General features: G+C 37.0%; 1 long non-coding RNA gene across 1 annotated transcript; it reads left to right on the plus strand.

Moving 5' to 3' along the window:
- The first annotated feature begins 634 nt into the window (after positions 1-634).
- Positions 635-19,290, plus strand: LOC105714965 (uncharacterized). Its single transcript, XR_001106937.2, has 6 exons — positions 635-708; positions 3,193-3,359; positions 3,457-3,474; positions 4,187-4,271; positions 12,729-12,770; positions 18,302-19,290. It is a non-coding gene; the product is annotated as an uncharacterized LOC105714965 (long non-coding RNA).
- Positions 19,291-26,416: the final 7,126 nt, after the last annotated feature.

A 26,416-nucleotide genomic window follows, 5' to 3' on the forward strand; every position in this document is an offset into this window, starting at 1 on the left:
CCTGGCAACACAGCAAGAATACATCTGGTGGTATGTGCCTGTAGTCCCAGCTACTTGGGAGGCTGAGGTAGGAGAATTTCTTGAACTCAGGAGGAGGAGATTGTGGTGAGCCGAGATCGTGCCATTGCACTCCAGCCTGGGTAACGAGAGTGAAACTCCGTCTCAAAAAAAAAATCTCTAAACAAACAAACAGATTTGTCAGAATAGTGGAGGGAAACATTTTAGATATTAGGAAGACATTGTATACTAACAAAGGTGTCAGCTGTAATTTTGGACATCATTTATAAGGTACCATTAGAAAGTGGAGAACAATATCTATGTTACCTTATATGTTTCTACTGTGTTTTAAAGTTGTGTTTTTGGTGGTTTTGTTTAGTTATGTTGCATGGATGAATTTGTGAGTGAATCTTTGACATGTTTATATGTCTTCAATCTGGTGACATCGGTGTCTCTTCAAGTCATTTGTTGAAATTTTGGAGAATTATTTCTTAAGTAACTATTTTATGAAAGATTCAGCTTCATTTATATACTCAGTTTATGAAATAAAATGAAATGTCTTAAATCTATTTTTATAAAGGCAATAGTTTTAAACTGTTCTAAGTGGTTCATTTTAACTGAATATATGGATTTCTCAACAGAACAAGACTTAAAGCTGACCTCAGAAAAAGAGCCACAACAGCTTACAGGAATTGAAACTAGCCATCCAAGGCATGTAAAATTTTAAATTTAAATTTTTGGTTTAACGTTGTTTTCTTTGCTTTAATAATATTAGATAGTCTAAATGAAATTACCCTTCAGACTAGGCTGTGAGAATCAATAGATTATTTAAGTATCTTTTAACATATTCTTAAAATTTATTTTAATAAATTCAGCAACCTTATTAACAGCAGAATCAGTAGATTCTAATTTAATATTTGATATTTAACTCAAAAACATAACCCACTATAAAATGTAGCATATTCTTATTTTAAAATATTCTTATGTAAAATATTCTTATCTGCCTTCTCAATTAGCTTATACCTAATCTTTTCCTTGAAAATACAGGCAAAAACAAACTCTAGAACTTTGTTCTTCTATTTTTACAAGACTCTAACATGATAAAGAAAGTAACATCAATTGTTGGATCATTTTATTAAGCAATAGGAATTATGAACTGTGTAACACTGATGGTCCCTGAGGTGGATTCATGGTTAAGGAGTAATCATGGCCAGTGATTGGAAAGCTGCAGTTTTATATTGCCAGTCACCGATACCAAGGTTAAAGATATATTCTGCCTTGTCATCTCTCATTGACCTCAGGGTTTCTGTTCCCGTAGGAAACCAGGTGATAAAGGCAACCCAACTTTCTATTACAAGAATCGTGTCTTGCAGAATGGGACCTTTGGTGTTAGTGTACAAACACACTAACATTCTAACTTATTTCAGTTTCAGAAAATCAGTACATATTATTTAAAAATTTTTATCCAGTGTCATTAGTACACATTAGAATATATTAGAACTGGACTTAAGCAGATAATCTAGATATATAACACTATTATATTGCATTATATAATTTCAATTAAAATTTAAGAATTTGCACTTCTTTCTGTTTGGTGTTGATTTCAGCTCCTAATAATTTAAAGTGTGCCTACAATCCAGTTTGCAATCTTTTAAGAAAGCACTTCTGTGCACTGTAGGGGCTCACTAGTTAGGCATGGTGAGGTAAAATCTTTTCAAGTGTGGAGGCCTTTACAGCACTACAAGTCATCTGCTAATTCATTTTAGGTAGATTTAGCACATAATGAATTAAGTTCAATCCAAATAAATTGTGACAAAGTTAAGTTTGCTAGTTCATGTTTTTCTTCTCCCTTTGGCTAAGGTGAATTATTTTTTACGTGTTAATTAGAAGCCAGTAATGTGGCAGTAGGTAAACATACATTAAAAAGTTAATTATTGATTTTAATTATTTAATTATTTTAACAGCTAAATTTTAATTTTAATTATTTTCTAAGTTGTCATTGTCCATACTTAAGAATAAAAGTATTTTTAAAACATGCTCTCCAAAAAAGCAGACATCACAGAACTACAACAAGCAAATTAACCTTGTATTTTTGCATCTGCAGAAAATGTCTCAAGAACCAGAAATAAATAGCCATTGTGATAGAAAAGTATACCTTTATAGTTAAATGCTTTTGTTGAATTAGATTTTTTCGTTATGTGTTTTAACAAAATGTAGTAAGTTTAGACATACATGATCCTATTGTGTAAGTAGCGTAAATCATCAGCAAAAAATTTACTATTTAACTCAGAAAGAATTCTATACATTGAGTTTTAAAGAGAGACAAACCCTAGAGATACTCTTTCATTATTATGGAATAATCCTGAATGGTGCCGTAAAATGCTAGGTAATGCCACATTAGGAACTTTGGATCAATCATTTTATCTTGGTTTTAGTCTGATTATCAATAGACAATGTGGCCGAAGAAGATAATTTCTTATACTGTATATCTTCCAGCTAGAAAATTTTATGGCTATTGAATGTGAAATGTGGGGAGCATCTAAGTTTCTGGAATTCCTGGCTAGCACCTCAGCAGTTTCACTCAGCTCCTTGTGTTATGGCAAACTTTGGTTTCCATGTTTCAGTGAGCACTTGCATGTTTTTGGTATCTCTAGAACCAAATGAAAAAAGAATAATCAAAGGCAGTGGGGGAGAAGAATATTTTAGTGCAGAAAAGGGAAATCTTCCTTTTTATTTTTGAAGCCCCACAGTGTCTCATCCTCTAAATCTGACTGTTTAATGTAAAATCTAGGTGGTAAAGATGGAAGGAGACACATTTTGCATCTTTGTCTTTTTATTTGTGTGTTCCCACGAGTCAAATGTGGTAAATACGTATATTCGATTCTGAAGAGTGGTTGGAAATAAAAGCACAAAATGAAGGAGGGTCCTTTTTGAATTTTGGAAATTTCTGTTTTATTTATTCCAACAGAAATGAAGCAAACTTTATAAAAATTTCAATGATACACTAATGATATAATAATTACGTTTTTAAATTATATGGTAATAGTTCTGTATATATAATCAAATTTAAGTGTGAATTATTTTTAATGGCTAAAATAATGACAAACTGAGTCAAGTGATAAAATCAATTGAATGAAAAGGTTCTTTTTATTCAATAAAGCAATAATTATCTTTAATATCAAAATTCCATTCAAGGTTGAAGAAGAAATGAAGAAACATGGAAGTAATAATGTGGGATTACCAGAAAACCTGACTAAAGGTGCCACTGCTGGCAATGGTGATGGTGGATTAATTCCACAAAGAGCGAGCAGAAAACCTGAAAATCAGCAATTTCCTAGCACACAGAATGAAGAGTATCACAGGTAAGCCTATGGCAGCATTTAACAGTAGATAACTATGTGCTGTCAAACTAATCCTTGGGCTAATATTCACGATGAACAAATTTTACGCTTTTACTAGGATATTCAGCTTTGCCTGGTAAGCAGAAAAATGAAAATCATCAAACAGTGAGTTACTATTTTTCCAGTCATTAATTTATTTGAAAAATAACCAGTATTGGCAAATGTGAGGGAAAAGGCATTTTCTTTTCTTTTTTTTTTTTTTTTTTTTTTTTTTTTCGGACGGAGTTTCGCTCTTGTTACCCAGGCTGGAGTGCAATGGCGCGATCTCGGCTCACCTCAACCTCCACCTCCTGGATTCAGGCAATTCTCCTGCCTCAGCCTCCTGAGTAGCTGGGATTACAGGCACGCGCCACCATGCCCAGCTAATTTTTTGTATTTTTAGTAGAGACGGGGTTTCACCATGTTGACCAGGATGGTCTCGATCTCTTGACCTCGTGATCCACCCGCCTCGGCCTCCCAAAGTGCTGGGATTACAGGCGTGAGCCACCGCGCCCGGCCCCATTTTCTTTTCTTTTTAGTGAACTTTTATTTCAGCTCCAGGGATACATGTGCAGGTTTGTTATATAGGAAACTGTATAATGTAGGTTTGGGCTATATATTATTTCATTAGTCACATAATAAGCAAAATACCTGATAGGTAGTTTTTTGGTCCTCTCCCTTCTGCCACCCTCCACCCTCAAGCAGGCCCCAGTGTCTGTTATTCTCCTTTTTGTGGCCATGAGTTCTCATTGTTTAGTTCTCATAATAAGTAAGAATATGTGGCATTATATTTTCTGTTCCTTTGTTAGTTTGCTTAGGATAATGGCCTCCAGCTCCGTCTGTGTTGTCGCAAAGGAAATGGTCTCATTGAAAAAGACATTTCATACACTGTTGGTAAGTACATTCTGAACATTGATTCAGTAGCATATTCACACACACATATAACATAGGATATATATATATATGTATGTTAAGGATATTTGTACAGATATGTTACATATATACTTATGTATAAGGACATTTATTATAGCATTATTATATCAAAAAGTTGGAGCTAGTCTGAATCCTTATCAGTAGGAAATAGCTCAATTTTCATACCCAGAAAATAATGTAGTATGCAACCATTTTTAAAAAATGAAGTTAGATCTAGAGTGTACTGATTATTTCACAATTAAAATGTATTTAAAGCATTTAGTTTGATGACACATCTTAAGACAATTTTGTTAGAATTCTTGTAATATCTGCTGTGTTGCAACTGGAAGCCTTATGCTATGTAACACTGTACCTTGTTAGCAACAAGATTGCTAGTTATTGAATTTTTGTTGTCCGTGCCTGAGTGCTGAAATATTGGACCCTTAATCTGAATATTGCCAAGGGATTGTACATGGGAATCTATATTTAATATAAGCATTTCAGTATATTTGGTAAAATTTTATTAAAATACATCAAAGAATCTTTGATATACTAAACCAAGAGTTGGCCAGTTTTTTCTGCAAGGAGCCGGTTAGTAAATATTTTAGGCTTTGTGGGCTACATATATTTTTTTTTTTTAGACAAGGCCTCACTCTGTCTCCCAGGCTGGAGTGCAGTTACATGATCGTGGCTCACTGTGATCTTGACTTTCTGGGCTCTAGTGATCCTCTGGCCTCAGCCTCTCTACTAGCTGGGACCACAGGTTTGCAACATCACACCCAGCTAATTGTCTCTATGGACTATAAAGTAAATAAGCATGGCTGTGCTCCAAGATACTTTACTTACAAAAACAGGCAGTGGGCTGGCTTTGGCTCACAAGTACTAATTTGCTGATCCTTGTGCTAAAAGGAAGGTGCTGCTAATGCAGTGAATCTTATTTTAAAAGTGCCCTGCATGCATGACATTACCCTTCCTTTGAAAAAAGGGGATATATTTAAGTATTCACCTCACCACATTTTTCAACAGTGACTTCATATAATTTTTAACATTTCATTTATAAAATAAGATTATTTTCTGCTTTTCTTCCATTTTATTCCTGTTAATAGAACTCAGTATTTTACTCTGATCATTACTTTGTATATTTGATGAGTATTAACTGTCCTAGAATTGACTGATTTTTATCAAGCAAGAAATACTCTTTTTGAAACTTTTAGTATTCCTGGGTCTTTATGTGTAAGTGTGAACAATATGATAACCAGCTTATGTAATCTAGAAATGTTCAAGGGGTCTTTCAGTTCTATAATTTAAAGAATTTAATACCTCGGTATACATTTTTTAATACCATAAGTGTATAATTTTTATAACCTTTAAAATATATAATTGCTACATAAAATTTGAAACCTACTGTTTCTTGCCTATCACATTTCCATGACTGTGGAAGAAAATTACATCATTCACTGTCATGACTCCTAATTATGATCTCCTTAAAAGAACTGTCTACACTCATGAACTCAAGTTTTCTTTCCATTCAGTCATGATCTCACGACAGTAAGTCTTCAATTTCAGCACTGCCTCAAAATTATTTTTCTCAAGGTTATTACTGATTTTTTTTCTATAATAAATGTAGGGATTTTTTCTTACACCTCATTTTATTTAATCTGTCAGCAACATTTGACCCAATGGAGGACATCTCCTCCATAATAGCATCTTCACTTGGCTTTCAGGAAGGACCTCACTCCCTCAGGCTTTTCCTCATGCCTTTCTAGTCTGTTCATCGTGGTCTGTTTTGCTTGCTTCTCCTCATCTTTCTCCTTTTGCACGTTATTTTTCCCAGGGTTCAGTTCTCAATCTTTTCTCATTACTTTTTTCTTTTTTTGAAACGGAGTCTTGCTCTGTCGCCCAGGCTGGAGTGTAGTGGCGAAATCTTGGCTCATTGCAACCTCTGCCTCCAGGGTTCAAACAATTCTTCTGCCTCAGCCTCCTTAGTAGCTGGGATTACAGGTGCACGCCACCATGCCCGGCTAATTTTTGTATATTTAGTAGAGACAGGGTTTCCTCATGTTGGCCAGGCTGGTATCAAACTCCCGACCTCAGGTGATCTGCCTTCCTTGGCCTCACAAAGTGTTGGGATTACAGGCATGAGCCTACCGCGCCTGATCCCTCATGACTTTTTCTACTGTGTATACGTGAGTGATTTCCAAATGTATGTCTCCAGCTCAAATGTATACTTCTCCCCTTAATTCCAGATCTCTATATCAGTTGGCCTACTTGACATCTCTATTTGGTTAGCTATTAGGTATCACACACTTGTGAGATCCAAAATTAGGCTACTGATGTCCTTCCTGAAATCTACACCTCATGTAGTCTTTCCTTCTTTGGTTAATGGCAACTCTTCCAGTTGCTCTGCCAAAAACCATGGTGTCATTCTGACTCATCTCTCTCTGACACCTCACATCTAATCTTTCAGTAAATCTTGTCAGGTCTACCTGAAGAATATATCCAGAAGCCAGTTATATCTTGTACATCTGAGCCATCATCATCTGCAGTCTAAATGAGTATCATAGACTGGTAATTGATAGTCTGGCTTTTAAAAAAACTTTTCATCAGTTCTTAACTCTGGATGTATTTAAAACCTAAGTCAAATTGCATCATTCCTCTGCGCCAACACTTCTGATTGCCTACTATTTCACTCTGAGTATGTGTCAAAATTTCTTCTAATAACTAAAAGGCAGTACACCGTCTGGCATGTTGTCTCTCCCGGTTGAACTATTTCTTATCTCCTTTGCTCTGCTTCAGCCACACTGAACTTCTTGCTATTCATTATCTATCCCTATTGCTTAAAGACTGCAGACATACCTCTGTACTTGGCAGTTTCTGTGTCTGGAGTACTTTTCCCCCAGATATCCTTGTAGCTAATACTTTTTATTCCTTCAGTTTTTTACTTAAAATTCCCCTTCTAAGAAGAAAAGGGGTAAAAAGAAACATGTTAAGGAAGAACGAATTTCTGAGGAAGAACCATGTACCAGCACAACAATTTCTAGTCCAGAGAAAAAGAAGAAAAAGAGAAAAAACAGAGAGATAAGGAGGACTAACAGAAAGGAATTACAGTTATATCACCTGGACACATCATGCTTAAGATTCAGTTGGGATGCTCTGCAACGTTATCAAGGGAAGGTTCAGTGAAACAAAGTAATTTAACATCTGTAACTTCAAACCTATTCGTGTCTCGACATCAACTCTATTAACCCTATGTCATCATTTCTTAGAGTCTTTGATATACAAATACAATTGTCCTTGTATTTAAAAAAAAAAACCTTTTTCAGCCCGGACTTTTCTGTCCATCCCAACTTTCCCACCACCCTTCCCATCAAACACAAAAGCATTTTGTTTTCCTGCCTTAGTTTTTCCTTTCTAACATACTGTATATTTTGCCTTATCTGTCTGTTGTTATTGTATGTTTATCTCATTGTCATGAATAGAGTTTTTATTGTTCACTACCATATCCTCACTGCCTAAAAAAAGGCCTGATATATTGGATGTAGCTACCTAATAAATACTTACTAAGTGAGTGAATGGAGCTTATCCTGGGTATATTGTTTGATTGATTCTCACTTAAAAAATGTTTGACCTGGTTCTTTCTAACAATTTTGCCTGGTAATTATATGCATTTTAAAAATTCTTTTGGCCCTTTATAATAAGCTGCATTCTTTATATTAATATTTTTTATTTAGGGATAAAAGGCCAATATTGTGGTTATTCACTGTTTATTCTTTTACTGGTAATTATGATAATTGTAATTATGGTAAAATAAATCAGAGGAATTGTACACTTTACTGGTATTTATTTTATTTTTTGTTTTTTGAGACAGAGTCTCACTCTGTCACCCAGGCTGCAGTGCAGTGGCATGATCTCCGCTGACTGCAACCTCCGCCTCCTGGGTTCAATGGATTCTCTTGCCTCAGCCCCCCAAGGACCTGGGATTACAGGTGTGCGCTACCACACCTGGCTAATTTTTGTATTTTTAGTAGAGACAGGGTTTCACCATGTTGGCGAGGTTGGTGTTGAATTCCTGACCTCAAGCAATCCACCTGCCTCGACCTCCCAAAGTGCTGGGATTACAGGCATGACCCACCGTGCTTGACAACTAGTATTTTATCTAAAAAAGTTATTAGGGTGGTAAATGTAATGGACTTACAAATTCTTTGCAAGGGATTATGAACCTTTGGTGTTTGAAATAAAAAGACAGAGTTTGAATTTCTTGCTTTCTATAGTCAGAGGTATACTGGTCAGGCACTGTGAATTCTGATGCAGCAGCTGCTGCTGCTTGGCTGTCTTTCAGAAGCAAGCTGTTCACATAGATATTGGTTGGTGAGCAAGGCCAGTGGTCATTGATCGATTGACTAGATTTCAAACTGGCTCTGGGTGACTTCTTGTTACCATGGCTACAGGTCAGTTCTTTCTTGAGTCAACTTTAACTGGAAATTTTCTGTTATAAAATTGCCTTCCATTAACTATGTTCAAAATGAAACTATTTCATATTCCAGAATTATAGACTTAATTTTAAAGTTTTGGTCAAAATGAATTGGTTAATAGTAGCTCTCAGAAATATATATATATTTATTTATTTATTTATTTTTTTTGAGACAGAGTCTCTGTCGCCCAGGCTGGAGTGCAGTGGCACGATCTCAGCTTACTACAACCTCTGCCTCCTGGGTTCACCCAACTCTCCTGCCTCAACCTCCTGAGTAGCTGGGACTACAGGTGCATGCCACCATGCCCGGCTAATTTTTTGTATTTTTAGTAGAAATGGGGTTTCACCATGCTAGCCGGGATGGTCTCGATTTCGTGACCTCGTGATCCACCCGCCTCGGCCTCCCAAGATGCTGGGATTATGGGCATGAGCCACGGCACCTGGCCAAAAGATTTTTTTTGATCCATAGTCTTAAACAGAAGAGTTCTCTGTATAATTTATTTCTTAAAAACAATTGTTTTGTTTTTGGTTTTGGTGTTTTTAGAAGCTTTTGCTCAAGTCCTAATATAACCTCCAGTGGGATATTTTAGTCTCTTTGTCAGTTCATGTGTGTATATGGTAGTGATATTCTCTTTTTTTAAAATTCCTTTCCTTTTTTTGTTCACTTTTTTTCTGTACAACAATAGTGATATTCTTATACATTTTTACCTCATTAAAAAGTAATTATAATTTTCTGCTGGCAAATCCAGCTTTTTATATTTTTACTAAATACTAGACTAAAAGTGAAGAAAATTTATCACATCATTTCATTTTCAAACAAAATCATAACGAATGAAAAATTGCTATTTTTGAATTATAAATAATGATATTTAGATATGTTAAAAGTAAGGATACTACCCCAATAGTTTAGCTTTGTGTTCCCACCCAAATCTCATGTCAAATTACAATTCCCAGGTGTCGAGAGAAAGACCTGGTGGGAAGTGATTGGGTCGTGGTTTCCCCCATGGTGTTTTTTTGATATTGAGTGAGTTCTCACAGGAGCTGATGGTTTCAGAAGAGGTTCCTTCCCCTTCACTTCTTTCTCTCCTGCCACCTTATGAATAATGTGTCTGCTTCCCCTTCCCCTTCTGCCATGATTGTACATTTCCTGAGGCCTTTCCAACCATACGTAACCATGAATCAGTTAAGCCTCATTCCTTTATGAATTACCCAGTCTCAAGAGTGTGTGTGTGTCTGTGTGTATCACATTTTCTTTATTCCACTCATCAGTTCATGGACACTGGTTGATTCCATATTTTTGCATATTGTGTATTGTGCTGCAGTAAACATATGTATGCAGGTGTCTTTTTGAGAGTGTGATTTCTTTTATTTTGGGTAGGTACCCAGAAATGAGAATGCTGGATAGAATAGTGGGACGTACTTTTAGTTCTTTGAGAACTCTCCGTACTGTTTTCCATAGGTTTTATACTAATTTGCGTTCCCACCAGCAATGTATAACTGTTCTCTTTTCACCACATCCACATCAACATCTGTTGTTTTTTGATTTTTAATAGTAGCCATTCTGGTGGCAGTGAGGTGATACCTCAACTGTTGTTTTATCTTACATTTCCCTGATGATTTACTTAGCATATTTTTATATGCTTGTTCACCATTTGTACAATCTTCTTTTGAGAAATGCCTATTCATGTCATGTGCCCACTTTTTAATGGAATTATTTGTATTTTTTCTGCTGATTTGTTTGAGTTTCTTGTAGGTTACGGATATTAGTAGCCTAATACTAATATCCGTAGATATTAGTTGGATTCTATAATTTGCAAATTTTTTTCCCATTGTATAGATTGTTGGTTTACTCTGATATTATTTTTTGCTGTGCTGAAGCTTTTTAGTTTAATTAGGTCTTAGTTATTTTCATTTTGTTGCATTTGCTTTTAGGGTCTTCATCATAAATTCTTTGCCTAGGCCAATGTTTTCAAGTCTTAGGTTTAGGCCTTCAATCCATCTTGAATTAATTTTTGTATGTGGTGAGAGATAGAGATCCAATTTCATTCTTCCACAGGTGGCTGTCTTTTTTTCCCAGTACCATTTATTGAATAACATGTACTTTCTCCAGTGTATGGTTTTATATCCTTTCTCATAGATCATTTGGTTGTAAGTGGCTTTATTTCTGAGTTGTCTGCTCTGTTCCATTGATCTATGTATCTACTTTTTTTTTTTTTAAACCAGTACCATGATGTTTTCGTTACTGTGGCCTTAGAATATAAATTGAAGTCAGGTAATATGATGCCAAATATTTGTTCCTTTTGCTTGGTATGTCTGTTGCTATTCAGGCTCTTTTGTAGTTCTGCATGAATGTCAGCATTTTAAAAAATAATTCTGTGAAGAATGACATTGGTACTTTGACAGGAATTGTAACAAATCTGTAGACTGCTTTGGGCACTGCTGTCATTTTCACAGTATCAATTATTTCAGTCTATGAACAAAGGATGTATTTTCATTTGTGTCATCTATTACTTTCTTCAGTTACTTCAGTACTTCTATTACTTTTCCAGTTATCCTTTTATAGATCACTCACCTCTTTGATTAAGTATATTCCATGGTATTTTATACTTTTGCAGCCATTGTAAAAGGGATTGGGTTCTCCATATGACTGTCAGCTTGGTTGTAGTTGGTGTATAGTGGTGCTATTGATTGGTATTTATTTATTTTCTAACCTCTGAGACTTTACTGAATTCCTGTATCAAATCTAGGAGTGTTTTATAGGAGTCTTTAGGGTTTTCTAGGTATAAGATCATATCACTGATGAAGAAATAGTTTGACTTTCTCTTTTCCTATTTGGATGCCCTTTATTTTTCTTGCTCAATTGCTATGCCTAGGACTTGCCAGTTTTATTCTTAGTATGCATAAAATAAAAGTAAAATGGAAAGTGATTAATGATTAGTTTATTTCACATATCTCTCTTATACACAGATAAAATTAATTCAAAATTCTGGATTAAAAACACAATATTAGACCTTGTCTTGTTCCAAAAGGAATTTCTAAGTTGTTCATAAAATACATAGAATCAAAAACATAAACGTAAACTGTTTCCAAAAAGAAACGTAAAAAGTATGGGTAAACACAGAGGTTCCCAGTCCCCGGGTCATGGACCAGTACCAGTCCCTGGCCTGTTGGGAACTGGGCCACACAGCAGGTTAGTGGCAGGTGAGCAAGCAGAGCTTCATCTGTTTACAGCTATTCTCTGTCACTCACAATACTGCCTGAGCTCCTCCTCCTGTCAGATCAGCAGTGGCATTAGATTATCATAGGAATGTAACCGAAACCCTAGAGTAAGCTGCTTACTCAGGGGATCTAGGTTGTTCACTTCTTATGAGAATCTAATGCCTTATGATCTGTCACCATCTCCTGTCAACCCCTAGTTGCAGGCAAACAAGCTCAGGGCTCCCACTGATTCTACATTAAGGTGAGTTATATAATGATTTCATTATATATTAATAATAGAAATAAAGTGCACAATAAATGTTATGTGATTGAATCATCCTTGAACCATCCCCTCACCTCAGGTCTGTGGAAAAATTATCTTCCACAAAACCAGTCCCTGGTGCCAACATGGTTGGGGACAGCTGGGTTAACAGATGTGAAACCCCTTTGCCTTGTCTTGGATTAATCTGCAGATATACATTGTGTGAATGACATTTGATGGTGCCATCTTGCCCTGTAAATCGATTATTTTAGGGATACCTCCAGTAGTATTTCATGTAATTAAAATTTCTTCTAGTGATGAACAAAATGATACCCAGAGGCAACTTTCCAAAGAACAGAATGCTAGAATATTACAAGATGAGATTCTGACTAATAAACAAAGGCAGATAGAAGTGACTGAAAAAGTGAATTCTGAGGTATTTTCTTATGTTATTTTTAGATGTTTTCAAATGCATATGTATTTTATTTTATTTTTTATTGCATTTTAGGTTTTGGGGTACCTGTGAAGAACATGCAAGATTGTTGCATAGGTACGCACATGGCAGTGTGATTTGCTGCCTTCCTCCCCATCATCTATATCTGGCATTTCTCCCCATGCTATCTCTCCCCAACTCCTCACCCCCCGCTGTCCCTCCCCTGTTTCCCCCTGACAGACCCCAGTGTGTGATGCTCCCCTCCCTGTGTCCATGTGTTCTCATTCTTCAACACCTGCCTATGAGTGAGAACATACGGCATTTGATTTTCTGTTCTTGTGTCAGTTTGCTGAGAATGATGGTTTCCAGGTCCATCCATGTACAAAGGACATGAACTCATCGTTTTTGATGGCTGCATAATATTCCATGGTGTATATGTGCCACATTTTCTCTGTCCAGTCTATCATCGATGGGCATTTGGGTTGGTTCCAGGTCTTTGCTACTGTAAACTGTGCTGCAGTGAGCATTCGTGTGCATGTGTCCTTATAGTAGAACAATTTAAAATCCTTTGGCTATATACCCAGTAATGGGATTGCTGGGTCAAATGGAATTTCTATTTCTAGGTCCTTGAGGAATCGCCACACTGTCTTCCACAATGGTTGAACTAATTTACACTCCCACCAACAGTGTAAAAGTGTTCCTATTTCTCCACATCCTCTCCAGCATCCGTTGTCTCCAGATTTTTTAATGATCGCCATTCTAACTGGCGTGAGATGGTATCTCAATGTAGTTTTGATTTGCATTTCTCTAATGACCAGTGATGATGAGCATTTTTTCATATGTTTGTTGGCCTCATGTATGTCTTCTTTTGTAAAGTGTCTGTTCATATCCTTCACCCACTTTTGAATGGGCTTGTTTTTTTCTTGTAAATCTGTTTTACTTCTTTGTAGATTCTGGATATCAGCCCTTTGTCCGATGGGTAGACTGCAAAAATTTTTTCCCATTCTGTTGGCTGCCAATTCACTCTAATGACTGTTACTTTTGCTGTGCAGAAGCTGTGGAGTTTGATTAGGTCCCATTTGTCTATTTTGGCTTTTGTTGCCAATGCTTTTGGTGTTTTGGTCATGAAGTCCTTGCCTACGCCTATGTCCTGAATGGTTTTACCTAGATTTTCTTCTAGGGTTTTTATGGTGTTAGGTCTTATGTTTAAGTCTTTAATCCATCTGGAGTTAATTTTAGTGTAAGGTGTCAGGAAGGGGTCGAGTTTCTGCTTTCTGCACATGGCTAGCCAGTTTTCCCAACACCATTTATTAAACAGGGAATCCTTTCCCCATTGCTCGTTTTTATCAGGTTTGTCAAAGGTCGGATGATTGTAGATGTGTTGTGTTGCCTCCGAGGCCTCTGTTCTGTTCCATTGGTCTATATCTCTGTTTTGGTACCAGTACCATGCTGTTTTGATTACTGTAGTCTTGTAACATAGTTTGAAGTCCAGTGTTGTGATGCCTCCCGCTTTGTTCTTTTTGCTTAGAATTGACTTGGCTATGCGGGCTCTCTTTTGGTTCCATATGAAGTTTAAGGTGGTTTTTTCCAGTTCATAGGTAGCTTGATAGGGATAGCATTGAATCTGTAAATTACTTTGGGCAGTTATGGCCATTTTCACCATATTGATTCTTCCTAACCATGAACATGGAATGTTCCTCCATCTGTTTGTGTCCCCTCTTCGTTGAGCAGTGGTTTGTAGTTCTCCTTGAAGAGGTCCTTTACATTCATTGTTAGTTGTATTCCTAGGTACTTTATTCTCTTTGTAGCAATTGTGAATGGCAGTTTGTTCTTGATTTGGCTCTCTTTAAGTTTGTTATTGGTGTATAGGAATGCTTGTGATTTTTGCACGTTGATTTTGTATCCTGAGACTTTGCTGAAGTTGCTTATCAGTTTCAGGAGATTTGGGGCTGAGATGATGGGGTCTTCTAGATACACAATCATGTCGTCTGCAAATAGAGACAATTTGACTTCCTCCTTTCCTATTTGAATACCGTTTATTTCTTTTTCTTGCCTGATTGCTCTGGCTAGGACTTCCAGTACTATATTGAATAGGAGTGGTGAGAGAGGGCATCCTTGTCTAGTGCTAGATTTCAAAGGGTATGCTTCCAGTTTTTGCCCATTCAGTATGATATTGGCTGTTGGTTTGTCATAAATAGCTTTTATTATTTTGAGATACGTTCCATCAATACCTAGTTTATTGAGGGTTTTTAGCATAAAGGGCTGTTGAATTTTGTCGAAGGCCTTCTCTGCATCAATTGAGATAATCATGTGGTTTTTGTCTTTGATTCTGTTTATGTGGTGAATTACGTTTATAGACTTGCGTATATTGAACCAGCCTTGCATCCCTGGGATGAATCCTACTTGATGATGGTGGGTAAGCTTTTTGATATGCTGTTGCAATCAGCTTGCCAGTATTTTATTGAAGATTTTTGCGTCTATGTTCATCATGGATATTGGCCTGAAGTTTTCTTTTCTTGCTGAGTCTCTGCTGGGTTTTGGTATCAGGAGGATGTTGGTCTCATAAAATGATTTGGGAAGGAGTCCTTTTTTTGGATTATTTGGAATAGTTTCAGAAGGAGTGGTACCAGCTCCTCTTCATATGTCTGGTAGAATTCGGCTGTGAACCCACCTGGACCTGGGCTTTTTTTGTGTGGTAGGCTCTTAATTGCTGCCTCAACTTCAGACCTTGTTAATGTAAATTCAGGGTTTCGACTTCTTCCTGGTTTAGGCTTGGGAGGATGCAAGTGTCCAGGAATTTATCCATTTCTTCCGGGTTTACTAGTTTGTGTGCATAGAGTTGTTTGTAATAATCTCTGATGATGGTTTGAATTTTTGTAGAATCTGTGGTGATATCCCCTTTATCGTTTTTTATTGCATCTATTTGATTATTCTCTCTTTTCTTTTTTATTAATCTAGCTAGTGGTCTATTTTGTAGATCTTTTCAAAAAACCAGCTCCTGGATTTATTGATTTTTTGAAGGTTTTTTTGTCTCTATCTCCTTCAGTTCTGCTCTGATCTTAATTATTTCTTGTCTTCTGCTAGGTTTTGAGTTTTTTGATCTTACTCCTCTAGCTCTTTCAATTTTGACGATAGGGTGTTGATTTTACATCTTTCCTTGCTTCTCATATGGGCATTTATTGCTATATATTTTCCTCTAGACACTGTGTCCCAGAGATTCTGGTATGTTGTGTCTTTGTTCTCGTTGGGTTCAGAAAACATCTTTATTTCTGCTTTCATTTCATTTTTTATCCAGTCAACATTCAAGAGCCAGTTGTTCAGTTTCCATGAAGCTGTGTAGTTCTGAGTTCGTTTCTGAATTCTGAGTTCTAACTTGATTGCACTGTGGTCTGAGAGACTGTTTGTTATGATTTCCATTCTTTTGCATTTGCTGAGGAGTGATTTACTTCCAATTACATGGTCAATTTTAGAGTAGGTGTGATGTGGTGTTGAGAAGAATGTATATTCTGTGGATTTGGGGTGGAGTGTTCTGTAAATGCCTATTAGTTCTGCTTGTTCCAGGTCTAAGTTCAAGTCCTGGATATCCTTGTTAATTTTCTGTCTGGTTGATCTGTCTAATATTGACAATGGGGTGTTAAAGTCTCCCACTGTGATTGTGTGGGAGTCTAAGTCTCTTTGTAGTCATTAAGAACTTGCTTTATGTATCTGGGTGCTCCTGTATTGGGTGCATATGTATTTAGGATCGTTAGCTCTTCTTGTTGCATTGATCCTTTTACCATTATATAATGTCCTTCTTTGTCTCTTTTGATCTTTGTTGCTTTAAAGTCTATTTTATCAGAGACAAGAATTGAAACTCCTGCTTTTTTTTGCTCTCCATTTGCTTGGTAAATCTTCCTCCATCCCTTTATTTTGAGCCTTTGTGTATCCTTGCATGTGAGATGGGTTTCCTGGATACAGCACACAGATGAGTTTTGGCTTTTTATCCAATTTGCCAGTCGGTGTCTTTCATCTGGGGCATTTAGCCCATTTACATTTAGGGTTAATATTGTTATGTGTGAATTTGATCCTGCCATTTTGATGCTAGCTGGCTGTTTTGCCCATTGGTTGATGCAGTTTCTTCATTGTGTTGATGCTTTTTACCATTTGGTATGTTTTTGGAGTGGCTGGTACTGGTTGTTCCTTTCTATGTTTAGTGCCTCTTTCAGGAGCTCTTGTAAAGCAGGCCTGGTGGTGATGAAATCTCTGAGTACTTGCTTGTTTGCAAAGCATTTTATTTTTTCTTCACTTATGAAGCTTAGTTTGGCTGGATATGAAATTCTGGGTTGAAAGTTCTTTTCTTTCAGGATGTTGAATATCGGCCCCCACTCTCTTCTGGCTTGTAGGGTTTCTGCTGAGAGATCTGCTGTGAGTCTTATGGGCTTCCCTTTGTGGGTAACCTGACCTTTCTGGCTGCCCTTAGCATTTTCTCCTTCATTTCAACCCAGGTGAATCTGATGATTATGTGCCTTGGGGTTGCTGTTTTTGAGGAATATCTTTGTGGTGTTTTCTGTATTTCCTGGACTTGAAAATTGGCCTGCCTTGCTAGGTTGGGGAAGTTTTCCTGGATAATATCCTGAAAAGTATTTTCCAGCTTGGATTCATTCCCTTCGTCACATTCAGGTACACCTATCAATCATGGATTAGGTCTTTTCACACAGTCCCATATTTCTTGGAGACTTTGTTCATTCCGTTTTCATTTTATTTCATTGAGTTGATCTTCGACCTCTGATATCCTTTCTTCTTCTTGGTCAATTCGGCTGTTGAAACGTGTAGGCTTCGCGAAGTTCTCATGTTGTGTTTTTCAGCTCCATCAATTCACTTATATTCCTCTCTAAGTTGTTTATTCATGTTAACATTTTGTCAAATATTTTTTCAAAGTTCTTAGTTTCTTTGCATTGGGTTAGAACATGTTCTTTTAGCTCACAGAAGTTTCTTATTACCCACCTTCTGAAGCCTGATTCTGTCAATTCATCATGCTCATTCTCCATCCAGCCTTGTTCCCTTGCTGGTGAGGAGTTGTGATCCCTTGTAGGAGGAGAGGCGTTCTGGTTTTGGGTGTTTTCATCCTTTTTGCGCTGGTTTCTTCCCGTCTTTGTGGATTTATCCACCTGTCGTCTTTGTAGTTGTTGACTTTCAGATTGGGTCTTTGAGTGGATGTCCAGTTTGTTGATGATGAAGTTATCTCTTTCTGTTTCTTAGTTTTCCTTCTAATAGGCCCCCTGCTGTAGGACTGCTGAGGTCCACTCCAGGCCCTGGTTGCCTGGAGATCACCTGCAGTGGCTGCAGAACAGTAAGGGTTGCTGCCAGTTTCTTCTTCTGCTATCTTTGTCCTAGAAGGATACCTGCCAGATGTCAGTCAGAGCTCTCCTTTATGAGGTGACTCTTTGGATATATGTGGGTCAGGGAGCTGCTTGAAGAGACAGTCTGTCCTTTATAGGAGCTCAAGTGCTGAGCTGTGAGCTCGGTTGTTCATTCAGAGCTGCTGGTCAGGTACATTTAAGTCAGCTGCAGCAGAACTCATAACCCCCCCCCCTTTTTTTCCAGGTGCTCTGTCCTGGGGAGTTAGGGCTTTATTTATGAGTTTCTGTTGTGCTCCTGCCTTTTTTCAGGGCTGCCCTGCCCAGTGAGGAGGCAGCCTAGTCACTGTCTGCCTGCAGAGCCTTTGCTGAGCTGCCGTGGGCTCTGCCCAGCTGCCATGTGAACTTCCCTGCAGTCCTGTTTATATGGGTGTCATTAGAACAGCCTCGGCAATGGCGGCCCACCTCTATAATGGCGGACTCTCTCTGTAATGTCGGGCTGCCTCGGCAATGGCGGGCTCCCTCAGCAATGGCAAACTACCTCCGTAGTGGTGGACTGCCTCGGTAATGGCGGACACCCCCCACCCAACAGAGCTGGACCATCCGGAGTTCAGCTGTGCTTTCTCTGAAATTTTCAATCCAAAGCATTTCCGATTGCTGTTTTTTTGTGGGGGTGGGACCAGCCGAGCCTGATCACCTGGCTCCCTGCCTCAGAGCCTTTTTTTTTTTTAAGTTGAACCGTCGACTGTCTCCCAGATGTTCCAGTCATCTGTTGAAAAGGCGCCAGTATCTGTGTGATTTCCCGTGTGGCGACCCACTGTGCCAGCTGAAACAGTGGTGCTGAGATTCATGGTACTTTTTTGCCTGGGAATCTACTGGCGTGGCTCCCTGTTTCAGTCCCCTTTTTAATCAGATGAATGGGCGACTCTACCTTCCTGGAGCTCCAATCACCAGCTAAAACAGCACCCGGACCCGTGTATTTTGTACAGAGAACTGCCATGCCGGGGTGCAGGCAAAACAGCCACGCTGGCCAAAACAGACGCACCAGCCAAACCAGCTGGGCTGGCGACCCATGGGGCTCCTCCGCCTGGGAATCTCCTGGTCTGTGGGCAATAAAAATCCATCTGGAAATGCGGCGTCCACTCACCCTCTGTCCTTTCACTGGAAGCTGCAATCCTGAGCTGCTCCTAATCGGCCATCTTGGATCCCTCCACGTATGTATTTTAAAAACCAACTCTGTTTTGGAAAGTAGAAAGGATTTTTAAATCATATATATGTGTATATCTTATATATCCTTTATTATATATCTATATATGTACATATACAATAAAGCTGTGTTCTGAATTCAACTCCATTTGCTTGCAACAGTCAATTTTTTGCCTCGTCTTTGTATATCCAAAGTAGAGGATTAAGAAATGCATCTAGATCCTGCCATTGGATTTTTAGAAACAACTGTATAATATAAATATCGTACAGTTCAACCATTTAAAATGTACAAGTCATGGTCTCTTAGCATATGCATAGACTTGAATAACCATCACCATCATCAATTTTAGAAGATTTTCATGATCCTGAAAAGAAAGTCTGCATCATTTAGCCATTATCCACCAGTTTGCCCTTCCTCAGGTCTAGGGAAGCACCAGCCTACTTTGATTTTTTGTTTTGAGATGGAGTTTCACTCTTGCTGCCCAGGTTGGAGTGCAATGGCACAATCTCAGCTCACTCTAACCTTCATCTCCCGGGTTCAAGCAGTTCTTCTGCCTCAGCCTCTCAAGTAGCTGGGATTACAGGCATGTGCCACCATGGCCAGCTAGTTTTGTATTTTTAGTAGAGAGTCCATGTTGGTCAGGCTGGTCTCAAACACTCAACTTCAGGTGATCCACCTCCATTTGCCTCCCAAAGCACTGGGATTACAGACCTGAGCCACCCGACCCAGCCTCCTACTTGGTTTTTATAGAGTTGCCTGTTCTGGACATTTCTTGTCACTGGAACCACACAATATGTGATGGTCTTTTGTGATTGGTTTATTTCACTTAGTATATCAGTTTCAGGCCCATCTTTGTTGTAACATGTATCAGTACTCTATTTTCTCTCATTACTGAGTAATATTCCACTGTATGAATATACCACTCATTTACCCATTCATCAGTTGTGGACCTTTGAGTTGTTTCCATTCTTTGGCTATTAATTATGTCCATTTTTGTGTTTTCATTTCTCTTGGGTGTATACTTACAAGTGGAATTGCTGGATCATATGGTGACTCTGTGTGACCTTTTGAGGAGGTGCCAATCTGTTTTCAAGAGTGGCTGCACCATTTTACATCCCATCAAAATTGTATGGGGGTTCTGATTTCTCTGTATCTTTGCCAACATTCCTCACATTTTTTATTTTAAAAAGATTTCGCTTCTGGTGGTGTGAAGTGATACCTTATTCTGGTTCTATTTGCATTTCCCTAATGAGTAATTAAACACTTTTGTGCTTAGGAGTGACTTGTGTATCTTCTTTGGAGAAATGTCTATTAAAATGCAGCCAATTTTTAAATGTGGTTGGCTTTTTGTTTCTGAATTTTAAGTGTTCTTTATCTTAGGTGTAAGATTCTTAACAGATCTGATTCTCAAATATTTTCTTTCACTTAATGTGTTTTTTTTTTCATTCTTGATGGTGTCTGTTCAAGTGCAGACATTTCAAATTTTGATAAAGTCTTATTAATCTATTTTTTGCAACCACAAAGATTTATGTCTGTCTTTAAAAATTTTATAGTTTTAGCTCGTACATTTAGAGATTCTATTTTGAGTTAATTTTAGATATGACATATGCTCAGAGTCTATCTTTATTCTTTTGCATGTAGATATCCAGTTGTCCCAGTACCATTTGTTGAAAAAACTATTCTTTTAAACAAATTAATATTCTAACTTAATTGTTGTTCTTTTTGGTACTCTTGCTAAAAAATCAGTTGACCATAAATGTGTATTTATTTTTGGATTCTCAATTCTGATATGTTGATTTATGTCTTCTGTTATAACGGTACCAAAGCAAATTTTAGAATCATTTTTCAGTCATGTTACTTACTACTACCAGTTGTCTAAAGTAATAGAAATTCAAGGACTAAGTTGCCCTTAATTTCACTGTTTGCTTCTTGAAGAAACATGTGATGAGCTTATGTTATGGTAGCTTCATGCTTAACCTTTTGAGGAGCTGCCAGTTTGTTTTTCAAAGTGGCTGCACCACTTTACAATCCCAGCAGCATTGTATAATGGTTTTAATTTCTTTACATTTTTGCTAATACTTATGTTCTATCTTTTTTATAGAACAAATATTTCATCCTATGGTGTAAAGTGGTTTTGATCTATATTTTCCTAATGACTAATTACATTAAGCATCTATTAATGTACTTATTATTCATCTTTATATCTTCTTTGCAGAAAAGTTTATTCAAAATTTTTGCCCATTTTTTAATTGGGTTATCTTATTTATGAATTTTAAGGGTTCTTTATATATCCTAGATATAAGTTCCTTATCAGATCAGATATATGCTTTTCAAATATTTTCTTGTACTCAATGGCTTGCCTTTTTATTTTCTTAATACTGTCTTCTCACACATAGCAGTTTTCAATCTTGAAGTCCATTGAGTCCATTTTTTCCTTTGGAATCATAGCTAATAAAACACTGTCAAATGCAGCCACTAAGATGTATGCCAATGTTTTCTTCTGAGAAATGTATAGTTTTAGCTGTTATAGTTAGTTGTTTGAGTTAATTTTTAAATATGGTATTTGGTGAGAGTCCAACTTCATTTTTTGCATATGGATACCCAGATGTCCCAGCATCATTTGTTGAAAACACTGTTTTTCCCCATTTTGCTGTTTTGTTAACCTTGTAGAAAAATCAATTGACTATAAATGTGCAGGTTTATTTTTTGATGATCAATTCTTACCTTGTTTATCTCTAGTGTTATTCCAGGCCCAAATTGAATTTAATGAGAGAGTTTTTAAAAATCATGTTGCATATTACCAGTTTTCTAATGTCATAATAAAAATGAAATGTAGTGGAACATCTTTAACTTCACCTTTTGCATCTCAAAATAGTCTGTGGCCAGCTTATACCTTACTTACTCTAAAGCATGATGGGAAATCAGGCTTACAAGACACAGTTCATTTTTTTTTTCTGTTCAAACCTTTAGTCTCTTATCCAGTGCCTACTTGTATAGTTTTATTTTCAGTCACTTTGGGTTATAGGATCTGCTGACATTATCTAATATTTAGTGCATTATATCTTATTGAGTCATAATTCTCTTGACTCATTATGTTTACCATCCAGGAAGGAGAAGTTTCAGTGTTAGCTTTCAGGTGTTCTCAGTGGAAATCAGGTGAAGTCATCTTTCGGTTCACAGATTCTCTTTCCACTGGTAGCTGGTTCTCTTGGTGCAGATGATCCTGCATTCTCAGAAACCACAGTTCCCTGTAATAACCTTTTACTTAAATGGAGATGCATAGCTCTGCTTTTCAGCTCAGTAGAAAGTTCTTGGAATAAAAAGATTAACTCCTTTCAAGGAAAATTTTTAGGAGTGCAGCACTTAAACACCAGGTAATGTTAAGGGACAAATAGTAGGTTAGCATTTTGAATTTCAAAATTTCAGAGCCAACTTGTGTGCTATAGAGAAGCAATGTGATAAAACAGAGAAGGAATGGTCTTAACTTCTCCATACAAACAAGCTTGAAGTAAGGTAAAGGAGAGATTGCATTTGATTTTTTAGCACTCAAAGCACACCCTAAGTTTTAAGTTTTTTTACTTCTGTCAAGATTAAAAATAATTCCATAATGTTCTCCTTATTTCTGATTTGAGAAAAGCAAAATCAAAATTAAATACTAGATTGATTAATAAATACTCAAAGCTGCTTACTTTCTTTTAGAATTTTAGTTAATTGAAATCAGGTAAATGTCTGGTTTTGATTATTTAACCAAGTATTTTGAGTTGTTTTTCAAATCATTTGTCTTCTTGCTTTTCAGTCTTACTTCCTAACCTGAGAAGAAATTCTAAAAAGACGTTCTTGCCTTGTTATCAGAGTTCATAATTGAAGGGAGTTGTAGGAAATGTTTTTCTTTTGAAACTAATGTCTCTCTCTCGGTTATCTGCTGCTTCTCAATAATGTTTGTCATCAATAAATTAATCTCAACATTCATTAGAGTCTGCTTTAAAGGAGACTGTTTTCTGCTGCATAAGTTATGTTTCCTGTTGTCTCTTTTTAAAACTCACTTTTTCTAACAATTACCCAGAGTTTAGTGGCTTAAAAGAACAACATTTATTTTCATTAATGTGTGGTTTGGAAAAAGCTTGGCCAGGACAGCTTTTCTCTGCTCCCCTCAGCTTCCTAGGAACTGCTGAATGACTGGGGAAATGGAATCATCTGAAGCTTGGCTCACCCATGCCTTCAATGGTTGATGCTGGTTATTGGTTGGAACCTTGGTTAGAACAGGCAGCATGAACACTGGCACTGGCACTCCCAGGCTCTCTTTGTGGCCTGAGCACTCTCAGAGAGAGCTGGGTTTGAAGGGAAAGCAGTGTGAGATAGAAAAGCCAAATGGTATCTTGTTTACTGCATTCTATTGATTAGAAGGAAGTTACTAAGGCTAGCCCATATTCTGTTCTCTTAACGGAATGAGTGCATCTTCTCTTTTGTTTTTATTGACATCTATATACATAATTATAGGCTATAGAGTGATATTTTGATACTTATATATAGTGTGTAATGATCAAGCTAACTAGCATATTTAGTACTTCAACCATATTTCATTTCTTTGCATTATGAACATTCAGAATCTTCTAGCGGTTGGAAAATATGCAGCAAATCATAGTTAAGCATTTTTACCCTACAGTGCCACAGAACACCCGAATTCATTCCTCTTATCTAACTTTAATTTTGTATCCATTAACCAGCGTCTCCTCCCTTACTTCCATGAGCTTTTTTGTTGTTGTTAAGAGACTCGGTCTTGCTAGTCTAGTCTGGGTGCTGGGTAACTGTAGTCATCCAGACTAGAGACAATGGTTTGATTATAGCTCACTGCAGCCTCAAACTCTTGGGCTCATGTGATCCTCCCACCTCAGTCTCCTGAGCAGCTAGGATTATGGGTGTGCACCACTGCACCTGTTTGATTTTTCACTTTGTAGATATGAGGTCTCACAATGTTGCCCAGGCTGGTCCAGAACATTTGGCCTCAAATAATTCTCCTGCCTTGGTCTTTCAAAGTGCTGAAAAATTACAGGCATGAACCATAATGCCCAGCACTCAATTTTTCTTTAGCTCCCACACATGAGTGACATTGTGCAGTATTTATCTCTCTGTGTCTGCACTTGTCATCCTCCAGACTCGTCCACATGGCCACAAATAACAGGATTTCATGCTGTTTTATGGTGAAATGGTATTTCATTATGTATGTGTACCACAATTTTTTATCCATTTAATTGTTGATGGACATGTGGGTTGATTCTGTACATTAGCTATTGTGAATAGTGCTACAATAAACATATGAGTACAGGTATTCTTTTGATCTATTGTCTTCTATTGCCTCAATACCCAGTAGTGGGGTTGCTGGATCTCTCAGCAGTTCCATCATTATTTTTCTGAGAAAGCCTCATGTTTTCTGTAGTGACTGCACTAATTTATCTTCCCAACAACAGTATATAAGAGTTTGCTGTTCTCTGAAACCTCACCAGTATTTGTTATTTCTTGTTTTTTCAATGACAACCATTTATTTGAACTGGAGTGAGATTAGATCACATTGTAGGTTTGATTTGTATTTCCCCGATGAATAATAATACTGAGCATTTTAAAAGGTATTTATTGGCCACTGAATTTCTTTTTTAAAAAATATCTAATCAGATATTTAGCCCAATTTTAAACTCAGATTATTTTTTCACTGTCAAGCAGTTTGAATTCCTTGTATATTTTGAATATTAGTCCCTTAATAGATGAATAGCTTGACAATACTTTCTCCCATTCCACAGGTTTTCTCTTCACTCGGTTGTCAGTTGTTTTCTAGGCAGAAGCTCTTTAGCTTAATGTAGTACCGTGTGTCTATCGTTTGTTTTCTGCCTCTGCTTATGGCTTTTCCATAAAAATCCTTGTGCGGACTAATGTTCTGAAGCATGTTCCCTATGTTTACTTCTAGTAGTTTGATAGTTTTGGGCCTTCCATTTCAGTCTTCAGTCGAGTCTGAGTTTATTTTGTTATATGGTATTAGATAGAAATCTAGTATCATTCTTCTCCATATGGATATTTAGTTTTCCCAGTGCCATTGCTTTGAAGAGGGTGTCCTTTCCCCAGTGTATGTTCTTGGCACCTTAGTCCAAAATCAGTTGGCTATAAATAGGTGTATTTATTTCTGGGTGATGTGTTCTATGACCTTTACCCCAAACATCATTACTTATTAAAATGCAATTTAAATTAGCATAAAACATTTGCAGCTTAGGGAAAGGCTTGTGGTATTAGAATCCTTATTTATAGGATTCATTGTTTTGTGTTTTGTTTTTTGTTTTTTTTGAGATATGGTCTGTTTCTGTCATCCAGGCAGAAATTCAGTGGTGTGGTCATAATTCACTGTAGCCCTGAACTCTGAGGTCAAGCCATCCTTTTGCCTTAGTCTCCCAACTAGCTAGGTCTACAGGCATGAGCCACCATGCCTGGCTAATTTTTTTTATTATTTTATTTTATTTTATTTTATGTTTTGTAGAGATGGAGGTCTTACTGTGTTGTTCTGTCTGGTCTCAAATTTCTGGCCTCAAGTGATCTTTCTAAAGTGCTTGGATTTCAGACATCAGCCACCATGCCTTGCATAGAGTATTATATTATTTTCAAAGTCTTATTCTGAGAGCCATTTATTGACTTTGGCCTAAATAACTCAATATAATGTCTCTGAAACTTTTTTTTTGACAAATTTTGGGGAATGATGATGAGAAAATGAGGTTTGCAACTTTGTAGTAACAGGCAACTTAGAGCTATTTAAGGAATAACAAAAATAAATTATCAGAAAAATAAAGTAAGAGAAGTGCAAAAATTCTGTGGCAAACATGATGATAGTCAAAAATATTGTGACTCATTGTGGCTTTAACTTTGTTCTGGAATTTCTGAGTAATTTAAGGGTTAACATTTGAAAAATCTACATTATAGATAACATTTTATTGCAAATAAATTTACCTCAAATTTTGTTATTAGTTTTGTATGAGATTATTCTCAGCCTACTTCATTTCAAGCTATATTATTTTATTTATTTAGTTTGATAATCTTACAGTGGAGCTGGAAGCTATATCTTCAAAATGTGTCTATTTGGCTAAAAACGATCAAGTTATTCAACAGGAGTTACCATCTTTGAAAAAAGTACAACAGGAATGTGAAAAAATTGAGGAGGATAAAAATATGTTGGAAGAAGAAATATT

This window comes from Aotus nancymaae, unplaced genomic scaffold (assembly GCF_030222135.1).
Source record: "Aotus nancymaae isolate 86718 unplaced genomic scaffold, 86718_ANA_hifiasm-v0.15.2.pri h1tg000012l, whole genome shotgun sequence".
Classification (NCBI taxonomy): Eukaryota; Metazoa; Chordata; class Mammalia; order Primates; family Aotidae; genus Aotus; species Aotus nancymaae.